This window comes from Aegilops tauschii, chromosome 6 (genome assembly GCF_002575655.3).
Source record: "Aegilops tauschii subsp. strangulata cultivar AL8/78 chromosome 6, Aet v6.0, whole genome shotgun sequence".
NCBI lineage: Eukaryota > Viridiplantae > Streptophyta > Magnoliopsida > Poales > Poaceae > Aegilops > Aegilops tauschii.
The window spans coordinates 80056707-80071923 of record NC_053040.3 but is presented as its reverse complement, the minus strand read 5'-3'; the positions used below and the strand labels follow the sequence as shown (position 1 = coordinate 80071923).

General features: G+C 45.4%; 1 long non-coding RNA gene across 1 annotated transcript; it reads right to left on the bottom strand.

Annotated features, from left to right (window-relative positions):
- Positions 1–2938: 2938 nt before the first annotated feature.
- Positions 2939–6366, bottom strand: LOC141025537 (uncharacterized). The gene is made up of 2 exons (XR_012187228.1): positions 5525–6366; positions 2939–4642 (listed from the first exon to the last, which is right to left on the bottom strand). It is a non-coding gene; the product is annotated as an uncharacterized lncRNA (long non-coding RNA).
- Positions 6367–15217: the final 8851 nt, after the last annotated feature.

The window sequence follows — 15217 nt, the reverse complement described above, 5'->3', positions numbered from 1 at the left end:
TAATACGGTCACCGAACTTCAGAATAAGCTGATTACGGTCACTATATACATTTTGCGGTGATTATACGGTCACTTGCTCACAGTTTAGCATAGGATTGCACTCTGTTGACCGGCCAAATAGTCTGCGTGGCGCCATGTTGACTAGTTAAATTGACCACGTTCCTTGTGGGTCCCACCTGTCAGTTCGCATAGGCAAAAGGTCAGATAAACACAAATTTACGCAGGCGCGACAAGGCTCCAACCCGTGCGCGTTATTCACCTGGTTGTGTATGTGTCTGTCAGGGCCTGATGTGTGCGCATGCACGTGTAGGTTGAGCACTTGAGCGTGAGAGTGTGTGTTGGTCGTGTGGTGTACTGGTGTGTGCATGCATGCGTGCGTGTGTATGTGTGAGTGTTGCGTGCGTGCGTGTGAGTGTTGCGTGCGTGCGTGGCTGCGTGTGTACGTGTGAGTGTTGCGTGCGTGCGTGAGTGCATGTGTTTGTGTGAGTGTTGCGTGGATACAGTTCGTGTGCATGCGTGCGTGTGTGTATAATCACCACACCAGCTCCTGTGTGTTAAAACAGACGGCTCAGCATACCAATACAAGGCCACCTTGTCCGCTGTACCCGCGGTCATGACTTCGAACCACCGTCCAAATATTTTTTTGTCGTTTGTTTTCATTCTTACTAGCAAGATGCCCGTGCGTTGCATGTAACATCAAGATGCAAATGTATGACTTGTTTATCTTGTGAGAGAAAAGGATGAACGAGGGAAGGCCTTATTTGCAAATGTGGAGAGGTGTGTGGGTACCTTTTTGCAAAATTTTCATAGTTTCTTTCCTATCCGTCAGATATAAATCGGACGGCCTATATTGCAGGATGGCAGGCACACCATCATCACCAACTCTGTTTTTTTATAAGAGTGTATTTTATGTATTTTATAAGTGTAGATGTAGAGTAGATACAAGTCGACAGGTGGGCACGATGGTAGTGAGATAATGTGATGCAACACTAGAGGTGCCACGTGGAGCGTTTAACTGGTCAACTAGTCATGTCATGAGCAAATACAGAGTTGTACGGTGAGCCCGTGACTGTATAATAACCACTAAACGTAAATGGTGACCGCAATGAGTGGATTCTGAAGTCCAATGTACGTATCGTGCTTTCGCTTCAAATACAATGATCGTCATTGCATATATCGCGAGAGAAAGATGAAACATGCGTGAATTTTCTGGGGGCTTACTTTTAGAGGACCTGGAGATAGTTTTGTGTGCATACGTGAAAGGGGCGTACAGGGGGGTATGCGATGGAGAGAGAGATGCTCTTCGTTTCTCTTTATTATGACTAACTTTGTATATAGTATAAAAATATACAAATTCACAGTGCGGAATAAATGTCATTGTGGGCACCATGCAATGCAAATTAGCGTTCGTACTCCTCCATATAACTTTGTAATGTTGTATATATGTAGAAACTCTAAAATAATTTTTTGGCCACACTTTATTCAAAAGGAATGTTGTATGCGAAATAAACGTGAGATAGGGCTTTTTAGATCAATGGGGTACGTGATGTAACATGTGTGAATGTGTAGTTGATGCATTTGGCGGGGCCTAGAGAGGTATGTGTGTGCATTACGTATTCGAGAGAGGCATGGATAGAGGGGCCGACGGGGGGGGGGGGCGTGGGAGAGATAGCACGAGAAATGAGAGTGATCTAGAGAGAGACGAATATGACGTCATGACAAGAGATTCCATTCCCTTGAGTGTGTATATGCAAGGGGGGAGGGAATAGAGGCACCAGGAGAAATTTTCTGTGTGTGTGGTGTTTGTGTTGGTATGTGTGGGTGTGAGAAGATAATGAGACGTGGGGGCAGAGGGTGTGTCACCGCGTGAGGTCCGGTGGGTCGAGGTGAGGCCCTTCGTTCGGTTCCGTCCTGCGCGTTTGAAGAAAAAAGGGTGGGAGGGCGGGAAAAACAAAGGCAACTTGGGACGGATGAAACAAACACCGTTGAGAAAACTTAGAATTGATCTCGCGAATGTTGAAATGATCGGATCCACCTGAAGAGAAGCACGCCGGTTGGAAATAGAATTGGGATGACACTCTTGATGACCAAGAAGGATTAACACTCCCATAGAAACATGAGAACACCACTTGGAAAAGGTATGGAATCAACACTTGACATTGAAGCAACTCGAATACCACAACTTAAAACAAAAGAAAGGATTGGCTTGCAAAATAAGCCAGAAACAAACATATGATAGATCCCATGTCGTATCATGTGTGTGTTGGAAAGATATCCTACGAGATACTTGAATTCCCACTTATAAACTCCCGAAACTTTCTGGTTATGCAATCTGGTGTTGGGGATACAGGGGACGCAATATATCTCACCCAAACTAACAATACCTAGATCCAGCAGTATCCATCCTTCAACACATAACCAACAAACCTTCGGAAATCATTTACCTCAACCTTCGAAAAGCATCCGTTATACGAGTTATGGCAATACTCCCGAACTCCCGCCCCAGTACTGGGTGGCGTCGAGGTGATCTCACCAACAACTGCATAAAAGAGATTTTCGATGTCGGCGAAACTCAGGTATTCCAGAACTGCAACGATAAAATTGTGACGACAACACCACGGAGCTCAACTCCTCGGGACACTGCCATAACCCCTAAATGTCAGGAGGCACCAAGAACAATGTTCTCGTCACAAAACCATCGGAACGATTCCAAGATACCCGAGTGATCCTAAAAAAATTTGGTGAAATTTGAGGAGAGAAAAGTCAAAACTTCTATGTCAGGAGGCCTCACCAGAGCGATGAAGGGACTGAGGAGTAAAAAGAATCCTACTCTCCGATATATATAATCCTAAGACTCAAACCATTTTTGTTCTAGACTGAACAACGTCAGTGATTCGATCAAGCAGGGGGCTCCTAAGTCGGGAATGGCTCTGATTACCAACTTGTAACACCCATGATGCGGCTATATCTCCCACGTGTCGAGGCATGACTTAGAGGCATAACCGCATTGTAGGTATTGTCGCAAGAAGGGTCATCTTCACACAATCCCATGTAATGAACAAGAATGGGATAAAGAGTTGGCTTACAATCGCCACTTCACACAATAGATAAATAAATTCATACATAATTCAGAATACACACATAGGTCCGACTACGGAACCAAAAGAAAAGAAGACAACCCCAAATGCTAGATCCCCGATCGTCCCAACTGGGCTCCACTACTGATCATCAGGAAACGAAACATAGTAACGACCAAGGTCCTCGTCAAACACCCACTTGAGCTCGGTTGCATCACCTGCACTGGTATCGTCGGCACCTGCAACTGTTTTGGAAGTATCTGTGAGTCACGAGGACTCAGCAATCTCACACCCGCGAGATCAAGACTATTTAAGCTTATGGGTAGGAGAAGGTAGTGAGGTGGAGCTGCAGCAAGCACTAGCATGTATGGTGGCTAACATACGCAAATAAGAGCGAGAAGAGAAGCAACGCAACGGTCGTGAAGCTAGAAGTGATCAAGAAGTGATCTTGAAACTACTTACGCACAACCATAACACAAGAACCGTGTTCACTTCCCGGACTCCGCCGAAAAGAGACCATCACGGCTACACACACGGTTGATGTATTTTAATAAGTCAAGTGTCAAGTTCTCTACAACCGGATATTAACAAATTCCCATCTGCCACATAACCGCGGGCACGGCTCTCAAAAGTTTATACCCTGTAGGGGTGTCCCAACTTAGCCCATTATAAGCTCTCACGGTCAACGAAGGATAAACCTTCTCCCGGGAAGACCCGATCAGTCTCGGAATCCCAGTTTACAAGACATTTCGACAATGGTAAAACAAGACCAGCAAGACCACCCGCTGTGCCGACAAGTCCCGATAGGAGCTGCACATATCTCGTTCTCAGGGCACACCGGATGAGCCAGACGTCGGGTTGGCATAGACCCTGGTTGCCCAGGGGGCGCCGGACATCGCTCGGTTTGGAACAGCACTCGAAGGAGCACTGGCCCGGGGGTTTAAATAAAGATGACCCTTGAGTCTGCAGAACCCAAGGGAAAAGGCTTAGGTAGGCAAATGGTAAAACCAAGGTTGGGCCTTGCTGGAGGAGTTTTATTCAGAGCGAACTGTCAAGGGGGTCCCATAAATTACCCAACCGCGTAAGGAACGCAAAATCAAGGAACATAACACCGGTATGACGGAAACTAGGGCGGCAAGAGTGGAACAAAACACCAGGCATAAGGCCAAGCCTTCCACCCTTTACCAAGTATATAGATGCATTAATTAAATAAGAGATATTGTGATATCCCAACATATCCATGTTCCAACATGGAACAAACTTCATCTTCACCTACAACTAGCAACGCTATAAGAGGGGCTGAGCAAAAGCGGTAACATAGCCAAACAACGGTTTGCTAGGAAAGGTGGGTTAGAGGCTTGACATGGCAATATGGGAGGCATGATATAGCAAGTGGTAGGTAGCGTGGCATAGCAATAGAGCGAACAACTAGCAAGCAAAGATAGAAGTGATTTCGAGGGTATGGTCATCTTGCCTGAGATCCCGCTAGGAAGAAGAATGAGTCCATGAAGAAGACAAACGGACGAAGTCGAACAAATCCTCACAACTCCGGAATGAAACCAAAGCTAACGAGAGAAGCAAACCGGAAAGAAGCAAACAACATAGTAAACAACCATCACATAAACATGACATGATGCACAATCAAGTATGATGCATGTCCGATTTAATGAGGCATGGCATGGCAAAGTGCACAAACAATACTACAAATTAAGTGAAGCTCAATATGCAACAAGTTGCATATTGAAGAAACACCACATCAATTATTTAGTTCTCTCTCGTTTATGTACCCAACAATATTAAATGTTGTTAAACATGGCAAGGGGTGAAGCATAAATAAACTATCTATTTAGGCAAGTTTAAATGAGGCCGGAAATAACATACAACAATTCCGAAAAATCCCCATATGCATATTTTGAATTTGCTACTGTCCTGCCCTAAACACAATTTTAATGTTGTTAAACAGCAAAATAAAGTACACCATGTTAAACTAGGCATTTTTCTACCCCATTTACATATAAAGTTTATTAAATTCGGAGCTACGGTTAAATAGTTATGAAATAACATGGCATTTATGCAAAATTAAACAAACAACAAGTTAAACATTTTTAACATGGATGAAAGTAGCATAATATGAAACTAGATGAAATTCTAAGCATTTTACATATATAACATGCTGCAAACAGATGCATGGTTATTTAGTTGTTAGCAATGCAAAATGATGGCATTTGTTAATATGCAGGAAAAGAATAAATGCTTAATCACACGGGACAGAAAAAAATACAAGAGCCAGAAGCATTAGAGTGCAGCGGCCCAGAATGGAATCGGGCCCAAGCGGCTGTGTGCAAAAGAAATAATAGCACAGAGCAAAACAGGGGCGCAGAAGAAAAAGAAATGGGGAATCCGGGATTCGATCCCAGGACCTTCTGGTGTGTGCGTTGGGCACTTACCACTGCGCTGGTGCTCTGTTTGTGGCTAAACAGGAAGATCAGAGTTTATGAATAATCCAAAGGCAGGAGCCTTCTTCTTCATGGATCGCAGAAGAACTGGGTGACGACACCGGCGAGAAAGATGGCGATCATCGCGATCACAGGCCGACGGCAGGGGTGCGGAAAAAGGTGACGGTATAGCTACGGGATGCGCGCGTGCAGCGACTCGAGCTTGAGCCCTCGCTCGACTCGGGCGCGGCACGGCTCGGCGAGCGACGGCAGCAGCTTGTCATGTATGGGGTGAGAAGCGGGGCAAGCGGCGGGCGTGCGGCTGTGTGGGCGGACAGAGGCAGCCACTGGCGAGGTGTGCAAGGGCGGCGGCAAGGTGTGCGGGTGCGCGGAAAACAAAGCCTCAACTTCAAACGGCCATGGCGATAGCACAGCAACAGCGGCTCAGACGGCACAGGATCGACGGCTACGGCGACGAAACTCGAACCAAAGTGGGGCTGGGAGGAGCGGCTGCTCACTGAGGGGATGCTGATGGAGTTGAACGAGGTCGGCGGTGCCTGGGGACGGCGAGAAGATGCGCTGGTCGAGGCGGTGGACTTGGCGGGGCTTCGGGTCCATGAAGCAGAGGAAGCAGGGGAAGAAGACGTCAAGGAGGAAGCTCCCGAGGTCCTTGTGGAAGCGTGCGTAGGCGACGAATACGATGGTGATGCTCGTGTCGCTGCCGAGGAAGAAGACGGTGGCTGCGGGCTGGATCGCGCCGGAGAAAAGCTCGGGCTCCTCTCGGCCATGGCGACGGCTATGGTGTGGAGAGGTCTCACCTGGCGGCGGGAAGGGAAGGAGAGGGGCGGAACGGAGGGAGGACGAGGACTAGGGCACCGGGGCATGTTATATAGGGGCCTAGGAGGGCTCTCCGGCCGTCAAATCACTCGGGAGGTTGACGTGGCGTGCGTGGATGTCCTGCCGTACAGGAGGTAGAAGAAGAACAGAAGAGATCGGTTCTGGTGGGCTAGTCGGGCTGAAAGAGGTAAGTGAGGTGGGCTGTGGTCTAGGAGAGGCCCGGTAAGGAGAATGTAAGTCTCCTTTTACTTATTTTTCTGTTTAATAAATAAACAGTCCCTAAAGAAAAACGTCCAGGAGGTTTGGGAAAGAATATGAATGAAGTAGAGATATACTTGGACTCCTGGAATTATGCTCCATCTGATAAAAATGGTTTGGCCATTTTTAGAGAAAGAAAATTATCGCAAGTTTGAATTAAATTCAAACTTGAGGCAATTTTGATTCCAACCAGATCAAGTCCAAAAGAGCTGAAATTTGGCAGAGAGGGTGTAGGCATGGTTTAAGATTAACAGAAAATAAGTGAACATTTACTGGGACAAGAAAATGTCACTTGCAATAAATGGATGAGAATTGAAAGGAAGAGGCTTGATGGGATGTTGCACTTGATGATGGTTTAGAAGAAAAGGGCAAGATGAAACAGCAAAGAAGATGAGGAGAAGGAGTACACAAAGATAACAAGCACACAACAAATATGCACACTACAATGATGATCATGATGCAAATGCAACAAAAAAAATTAACACAACTGACACGCAAAACATGGAAGGCGTCTGGAGCGTCGGTCTTGGGGCGTCACAGAGCGGTCATTGATCCATCAGACATCTAGATTCTACCGAATTTGAGCATGTCTATGTTATTATTCGACACAATTGATCCACATAGTTAGTATTTTGAACTCCAGACAATGCATCGCTTTAGCAATCGAATATAAACGTGAGTATAGTTCATGTTGTGTGTGTAAAGCACATTATACATATGAAAGTTACACAATGGACATTATTAATAGCTACCTATGAACTAGCATACATTTGAATTCAACTTAAGGTGGTTTAAAAAATCGAATTCAACATGAAGTCCATTCAATTATTTGAATTTGATATCATGGCATTTGTAAACCATACCTAAATTATGGGGGCACCAATCTTTGCTCTGATTTTATACATAATAGCATATGTAGTCGTGTACAAAATAGATTCAAATTTAGCTCCTCCATTCCAAAATAATCGTAGTTATAGGATTTCAAGTGTCAAAATTTCAAAAAGAAGCGGATAATTTAATGAGGTTTTCAAACATACAAGGTCAAATATAACGTTGTCTATTTAGGTCAATCCTCATAGTTCAAGAGTACTCTAAACGTGAATGCTTGTGTTTCAAAATTTCGAACAAAGCGCCAAAAGAGCCTCTACTCGCCCGAAACCGCGTGAGACCAATGTTTGGTAGTACAGGGAAATTACTTTTCTAATAACTCCGACCCGTGAAACCTATCGGCCCGACGTCCAAAGGTCTAAACCGGGGTAGGTTTGTAGCTTCATCTAGACGCCACGCAACCGCATCCGAAAAACATTCATACACAATGGCCGCCTACGCACACATGCGTGCGGCCGAAATCTCTCCCGCCCACTATTTGGGACACCTGGGATTACCATCCTACCCCCGACCCGCAGTAGGTCCAAAATTTAAGAGGGGGGCAAAGTTTGTACTTTCCCCAAATTTCAAACAAGTGTGTCCCATCTTCTGTTCAAAAAAGCCAAAAACAAGCGCATCCCAGACCGAAACATGGTCCCCCCCACCCGTCTGATTCCCCATTCGTACTCCATGGGCGCCAAAACTACATCTCCACCAGCCGCGAAACCCCGGCGTCCTCCGTCCGCCACCCCATCCCACCCATCAACCGCCGCCCTCCTCCATCACGCCGGAGCCGATACCCCGACGTCGTCGTCCACCGCAACCTCAACCGCAACGCCCTTCACGGCTAGTAGTTGAAGCCGAGGCCGAGCCGTCCGTACCCGAGCTAGTTCAACCACGCCGTCCTGCGCCTCACCGCTGCCGCTCCAACTTCGCCACCCTCCACCGCACCGAAGCTGTTCCTGCTACGCCGTCCTTCGCCGCCTAGGATCTGCTTCCCCTCCGCCGACATACGGCCACGGCAACACAGTCAACAATTTGGCCATGGGTTCGTCCAAGCCTGCACCCTCCAGAACATCGGTTTCCCCGGTAAAAAGAAGAAGATCGGCGCGACATGTGGAGGTGACCACACCGTCAACCAAAAAAGGTACTCCTCTTCCCTTATTCGTGCAAATCTTACGTCTCTACTTGCACGGTATTCATCCCACAGAAGACACTAGTTGACCGCTTCTTCTTGATACTAGATGTTCCTACTAACTCGCGATGCACAAGGTTTCTCCTCATATACTATTTCACCTTAGCTAGAGGTCCGTCGCCCCTCTGAATTTCAATTTCTGGCCAGTTGATTCCCAATTAACGGAAGCATTCCCCGGCGTAACAGGCGCTAGTACGCCTATTACGCCGGGGAAGCAGCGCCTTGGTGTTTATCTTAGGGGCGTGTGCGGCCTAGAGCTACTGGCGCCTGATCTGGAGGTCGGCCGGGATTAAAGGGATGGCCTGGGGGCGCTGCCAAGCACGGCGGTGGTGTGAGGTCGATGGGAGGGCGGGGCGACGGAGGCAGGGGTCTGGGCCGGTGGTCGCTGGCGGTTCGAGAAAGATCGTCAACAGTGACTGGTGGGAAGTAGACGAAGGCCATCTGCCCGTTCCTTATAGATCAGACAATTCATTAAAAAAATCGACTGACCTATTTATTTTCAGTCGACTGTTATCTTAGATATGACCACATGTGGTGGTGTGCTGGAGGAGTACCTGCATTTCCTGTGCTCATATATTACAAAATCATACGGAGTAGAATCTAATTTTTTTTGCCATGCAATGTTGTAGAGCTATCATATGTCTCCTGTCATTTATTTTTCAGCCACCTGCTCTCTGCTACTTTTACAGTGCACTAGTTCTGCACACACTTCACCCTTACTCTCACTATTGTGTTTTTATGCAAGGTTATTTCAGACTCTGCTGCCATGAGAGAAGCCAAAAAGAAAAGAGAGAAGTCGCTCCAGCTTCGTGTGCGGGTAGGCAAGACACGTTACAGCGCTATAAAGGGTGCAGTGTCAGCAGATGGAGATGGTAAACGTAGCTCTGGAGTTGATGACCTCGCTCGCAATGAACCACCATCCCAAGTGCTTGCTTTAACTTCGCGGCGTCATATGTGGTTGCATGTTCCATATGGTGTCTAGCTTGTATTCAAAAGGTCGAAGTCGGTAAGATAAGGAAAGATATTTTTTTACATGAACCACCATCCCGTGAGCACCAGAAGACAAATAGCTAGTCAGGGCACTGGCCGAGCCAGTGACAAGCCCAGCAAAGATAGGCATCACCTGGAAGCCAACTAAAAAGCTGCGATGGTGGCGAAGCAGCCCGCCTCCCACCAGGCTCTCAGGTCCTAGATTATCATGCTCACCACTCCAGCCGGATGTCTAGCTTGTATTGCTTCCAATTTGGTTAAATTGCATCTGCTTAGCTTACACATTATACCTTTGAATATGACATGCCTTTTTGTTTTTGGTACATACTAGTACATCTGTGTATTAACCATGTTCTTACATCAAACTAATGTTCTTGTGTATCCCTCATCAATCACTTATGACGAGGCAGGCAGGCAAGGGGACTACTCCTCATTTAAAGAATGCAGCGTCAGCCTCCCGACATGATTCTCAAGAAACAGAAATGCTAGATGAAGATAGTGAACGTAGCTCTATAGTTGATTACAGCATTTCCCCTACACTAGCATCGCAGGTGCTTGCTCTAACTTGGCAGCGTGATATGTGGTTGCATGTTGCATATGGTGTCTAGATTGTAATTCTTCCAATCTGGTTAAACTGCATGTGCTAGTCTGCTTAGCTTATACATTATACCTATTAATGTGACATGCCTTCCTGTATTTAGTACATAGTACATCTGTCTATTAAGCATGTCCTTACATAAAACTATTGTTTTTTTGTATCCCGCATCAATCAACATGACGAGACTGTAGGAGATATGCCCTAGAGGCAATAATAAATGATATTATTTATCTCTGAGTTCATAATTATGTTTATGTTCCATGCTATAACTGCAATGATTCTCGAGTCTGCAATATCCATGAGGCTCGGAGGAAGACTCATATGCACGTGTGGAATAATAAACGGTAAGAAGTATTCCTAGTCTGGCCTCTAAGACTAGCTCAAGTGTTGCATGATGGTTCTGTTTTCCTGATCATGGGCATGTCTATGCCAGCAATTTTGAGGGCACAATGTTAAGAGAACATTTGTGTTGAATCGACCCGGATTGATGTTATGCTAAGAGATTCATTCGTCACAAGTTAATGGTTTATAACATAGAGATAGTTAATGTTTGCATAATTCCTTAGACCATGAGAGTATCGAGTTTCTTCATGCTTGCTTCATGAACTTTGGGGTTTGTTAAACGTCATCCGTAACTGGATGGCTATTACGGCGGCTTACGGGTTCATGGGAAATTATGTTAAGTAACTTGATAGCTCGAGATTGGGATTTGCTCCTCCGACGATGGAGAGATATACTCGGGCCCACTCGGTGTTACGGTGTCCATCATCGTCTGGCCAGACACTTTGTGATTTGATCACGGGGATGCCGGAACACGAAATGAGAAAAGAGAACAAAACCGGTAACGAGGTAACTTGCATAGTGGACAAAGTGTTGGCCCACGGGGATGCAATAAATCTCACCTCAGGTGTTTGTGATATATCGTGAAGCAACAGGAATAGCTCACCTCAACTGGAGGTTCACTCGAATATTCATTCGTGTGGGTATAGGGGTCAATATGGGTGTCCACGGCTCCGATGTTGATCATTGATCGGAAGGGGTTCCAGGTCATGTCTATACTTCACCGAACCTATAGGGTCACACGCTTAAGGGTCATCTATCTGCTGAATACTAGACAGGGAGTCTGAGAGAAAATCACCGAAAAAAATTCGGACACCGAAAAGTTTCGGACAGCGGAATCGTACCGCAGAGAGAGGTCACCGGATGAGTTTCGGTGAAACCGAAAAAGTTGTTTCGGGGTATGCCATTAAGTCAAAATGGTTTCGGCACATGCTTGATAATTCTTGGAGGGTGCCAGAATCATTCTGGAAACTTTTTGGAATTTTCAGAAATAAAAACCGAAAATGTTTCGGAGCTGCCGGTACCGCTTTGTCTGTTTTTCGCAGATGAAATTCACCAATCTGAAATTGTTTCAGAACGAATCCAAAATCATTTTAGTGAGTACTGGAATTATTCTAAGACCCACAGAAATATTTTCGGATTTAGTGGACGTGAAAAATTGTCTTCATGAATAGTGAAAACGCATTCTTGTTTGCTTTTCGCAGATGAAAATCACTAAACCGAAATTGTTTCGGAACGCGTTGAAAATTATTTTAGTGGGTACTGGAAATGTTCCGAGCCCACATAAATATTTTCAGTTTGAACGGACGCTGAAAAATGTCGTCATGAATAGTGAAAGTGCTTTTTGCTTGGCTTCTTGGAGAAGCCACCTTGAGGGCCTTTTTGGTATTTCCCCCCTTGGCTTCTTGGAGAAGCCACCCTTGGGCTTGGCCTATAAATAGGCGTGGAGGGGGCTGCCTAAAGGATCATCCCTTCTCACATACAAGTGCCATGCATGATCTGGCTTCTCTCTCCCTCCCAACGAAATAGTTTCGTAGAGCCGAAAGGCTGTCTAGGTTCCGGTGGGAACTAGTTCTGGACGGCGAAGCCCTGCCGGATAGATGACACCATATGTGTGCAACATTGTAGAGAGATCGTAGTTTCGGTCTTAGTTCGTGAGTGCCTCCCGAAGGGCTGTCCGTGTGACCGTCCGAGTTTCGAAGGTCCTCCCGAAGGGCTGTCCGAGTGACCGTTCGAGTTTCGAAGGTCCTCCCGAAGGGCTGTCCGCGACACCGTCCGGGGGGCTGTTCGACCGCCTCCCGGAGGGCTGTCTGAGGAGCAGATGAGGGTATACATCCTCGCGGTTGGGAGGTTGTAAATCCTAGCTGCGGGGATCTGCACCGCCGATCGTCATCGACTCTACTTCCCGCTGCGCTACGAGTCGGTAACGAAAAAGATCAAACCTTGTATGCAGTCTCCATAGTGGTCCTGGGCTGGTGCGTAGGTCGGAATTTTTTGTTTTCTGCTACGTTCACCTACAGAGACACCTTTAGTATATGCAGTGCGATATTAGTTGCATCTTTCATATGATTTATAGAATGCGCTGCTTCTAATTTGTTGAAATTCCATTTATGATGGGACGCTTTTAACTTGGCAGAGTCATATTGGTTGCATCTTTCATGTGGTGTCTAGCTTGCATTGCTTCTTATTTGCTGGAATGGTTTCTGCTTAGTTTACACAAACAGTTGTGAACATGCCATGCCGTCCTGTTTTTCGTACATATTCCATCCTGGTATCATGTGTTTGCCTTACATCAAAGTAGTGATTGTTAGTATCATGCATGAATGAGTTCTGAAGAGAGAATTTTATTGCTTTTTATTGTCAGATTTACTTGACAATTCAAAATCAATAAAGCGGAAGGAAGTTAGCAAGGCAGCAGATAAAGGTGCTCCTTCCGAACGGAGGGCCTCTACAGTTTCTACTCCTCCACACCCCCAAGATGATTTCCAAGACAACACATGCATAGACACTCAACAAAGTTGTGTTAATGATGAGCACGTCTCCCCTAGTGCAGCATCACCGGTGCTCCCTCTAACTTGGCACTGTTATATGTGGTTGCATGTTATGTGTGATGTCTAGCTTCTATTGCTTCTAATTTTGTTGAATTCCATCTGCTTACTTTACACATTATACTTGAATAAGACACGTGTTCCTGTTTCTAGAACATACAATATCTGTCTATCACACCATGTTCTTACATCAAATTACTACTGTTGTGTAACCTGCAACAGTCACTTATCATACGACACGTTTGACTTCGGAGTGTGATATAGGTTACATCTCACATTCTTTTCTAACTTGTACTACTAATTTGTTGAAATGGCACTTATGACGAGACAATTTTAACTTGGTAGAGTGATATTCGTTGCATCTTTCATATGGTGTCTAGCTTTCATTGCTTCTAATTTGTTGAAATGCCTTCTCCTTAGTTTACACATCATAAACTGTGAATATGCAATGCTGTGAATATGCAATGGCACTAATGACGAGAGACCTCTAACATGGTAGTGTGATGTTGTTTGCATCTTGCATATGATTTATTTCTTGTACTGCTTCACATTTGTTTAAACGCAATTTATGATGAGACACTGTTAACTTGGCAGAGCGATATTTGTAGCATCTTTCATATGGTGTCTACCTTCCATTGCATTGCTTCTAATTTGGTGAAATGTCATCTTCTTAGTTTACACATCATAGTTCAGGTTATCTCTTCCGTCCTGTTTTTCGTACATATTACATCCTCCTATCATGTGGTTGTCTAACATCAAAGTTCAGTTCGTCTGCATCACGCATCAATTTGTTCTGAAGAACTAAATTGTTATTCGTTTTTCTTGTCTGCTTGACTTAACATGGCACAGAGAAAGAGGAAGAAACACATAGCAGGGAATGAGAAGCGGATGAATCCTGCAGATTCTCCTGGTACTGATGGTGCAATAGAAGGTTAAAGTCCAGCGGAAAATTCTACAAACACGGCATCCCATGCTACACGAGTTGCAAAAAAAAGCCAAACAGAAACAAATAGCTGCCTCCAAACAAGCAGAGACAACCCTAGTTCTTGCAACACCTACCATAGTACTACCAGCTGCACGACTTACTCGTGCGTCAACTGAGCTAGCAGCACGTTCCCAAGCTCCCTTGCCACCTGACACTACTTCCCAAGCACTCTTGACACAAGACGAGTTGGCAATATCAGATGAACCTTGTGAGCTTCAACAGCAAGAAGGTAGTTGCTGGAGTCAAGTTACAGTTGCATGCTTCTTTATATGTAGTCTCACAGTTTGATGTACACTAACACTTCCTATGTTTGTTGTTGGACTAGCACCTAGGCGCAAGAGGAAACAAACATCAGGGATAATGCTCGATAGGTTAACTAAATCTAGAGGAGGAAGAATGGAGATCCGTTTTGAGGCAGGTTTAAAAAGGCCACGTGATGCTACAGAGTCAGCCAAGTTAGTATCAGAGGCAGCGGTTGCCGTTAGGTGTCATGTACGTATCCTCCCAACATGGATTCAGTATAGGAATGACAAAGACGAAACCCAGTTCAACACCTTCCTCGACCATTTATCTGTAAGTATGGTTATGTATGGAAACTAGTAATATCGTCTTGCTCTGTCCCATACTTTCTAGGTTGCTGATAATGAGACTCCCATAATTTTCAACAGATGAGGTTCAAGTTGGATAGCCAAGATGATGCAACCAGACAAGCTTGCACCCATGTTTTCAAGTCTGCTCTGCGACAGTATCGGTATAACTTGAGGAAAACTCACTTTGAAGGCAAGGCTAACAGTGAACTTTCCCAAACATCTCCAGTGGAAAATATATCGGATGAGGACTGGAGGGGCCTTGTTAAACACTGGTCTGATCCGAAGTATCAGGTACATTATATATATGTGATCAGATCACATGTTGAAGTCCTATTTACGCATGTGCCACACAAATCTATCTTCTTGTAGGTGAACTGTTCAAAGAACAAGGCCAACCGTACGAAAGTGAAATTCCAACAAACGACATGATCTCGTAGCTATATTGCACACTGCGAGGCTCTTGTAATTAGCTGTTGTTTCACTCTTTTCGCTGTACC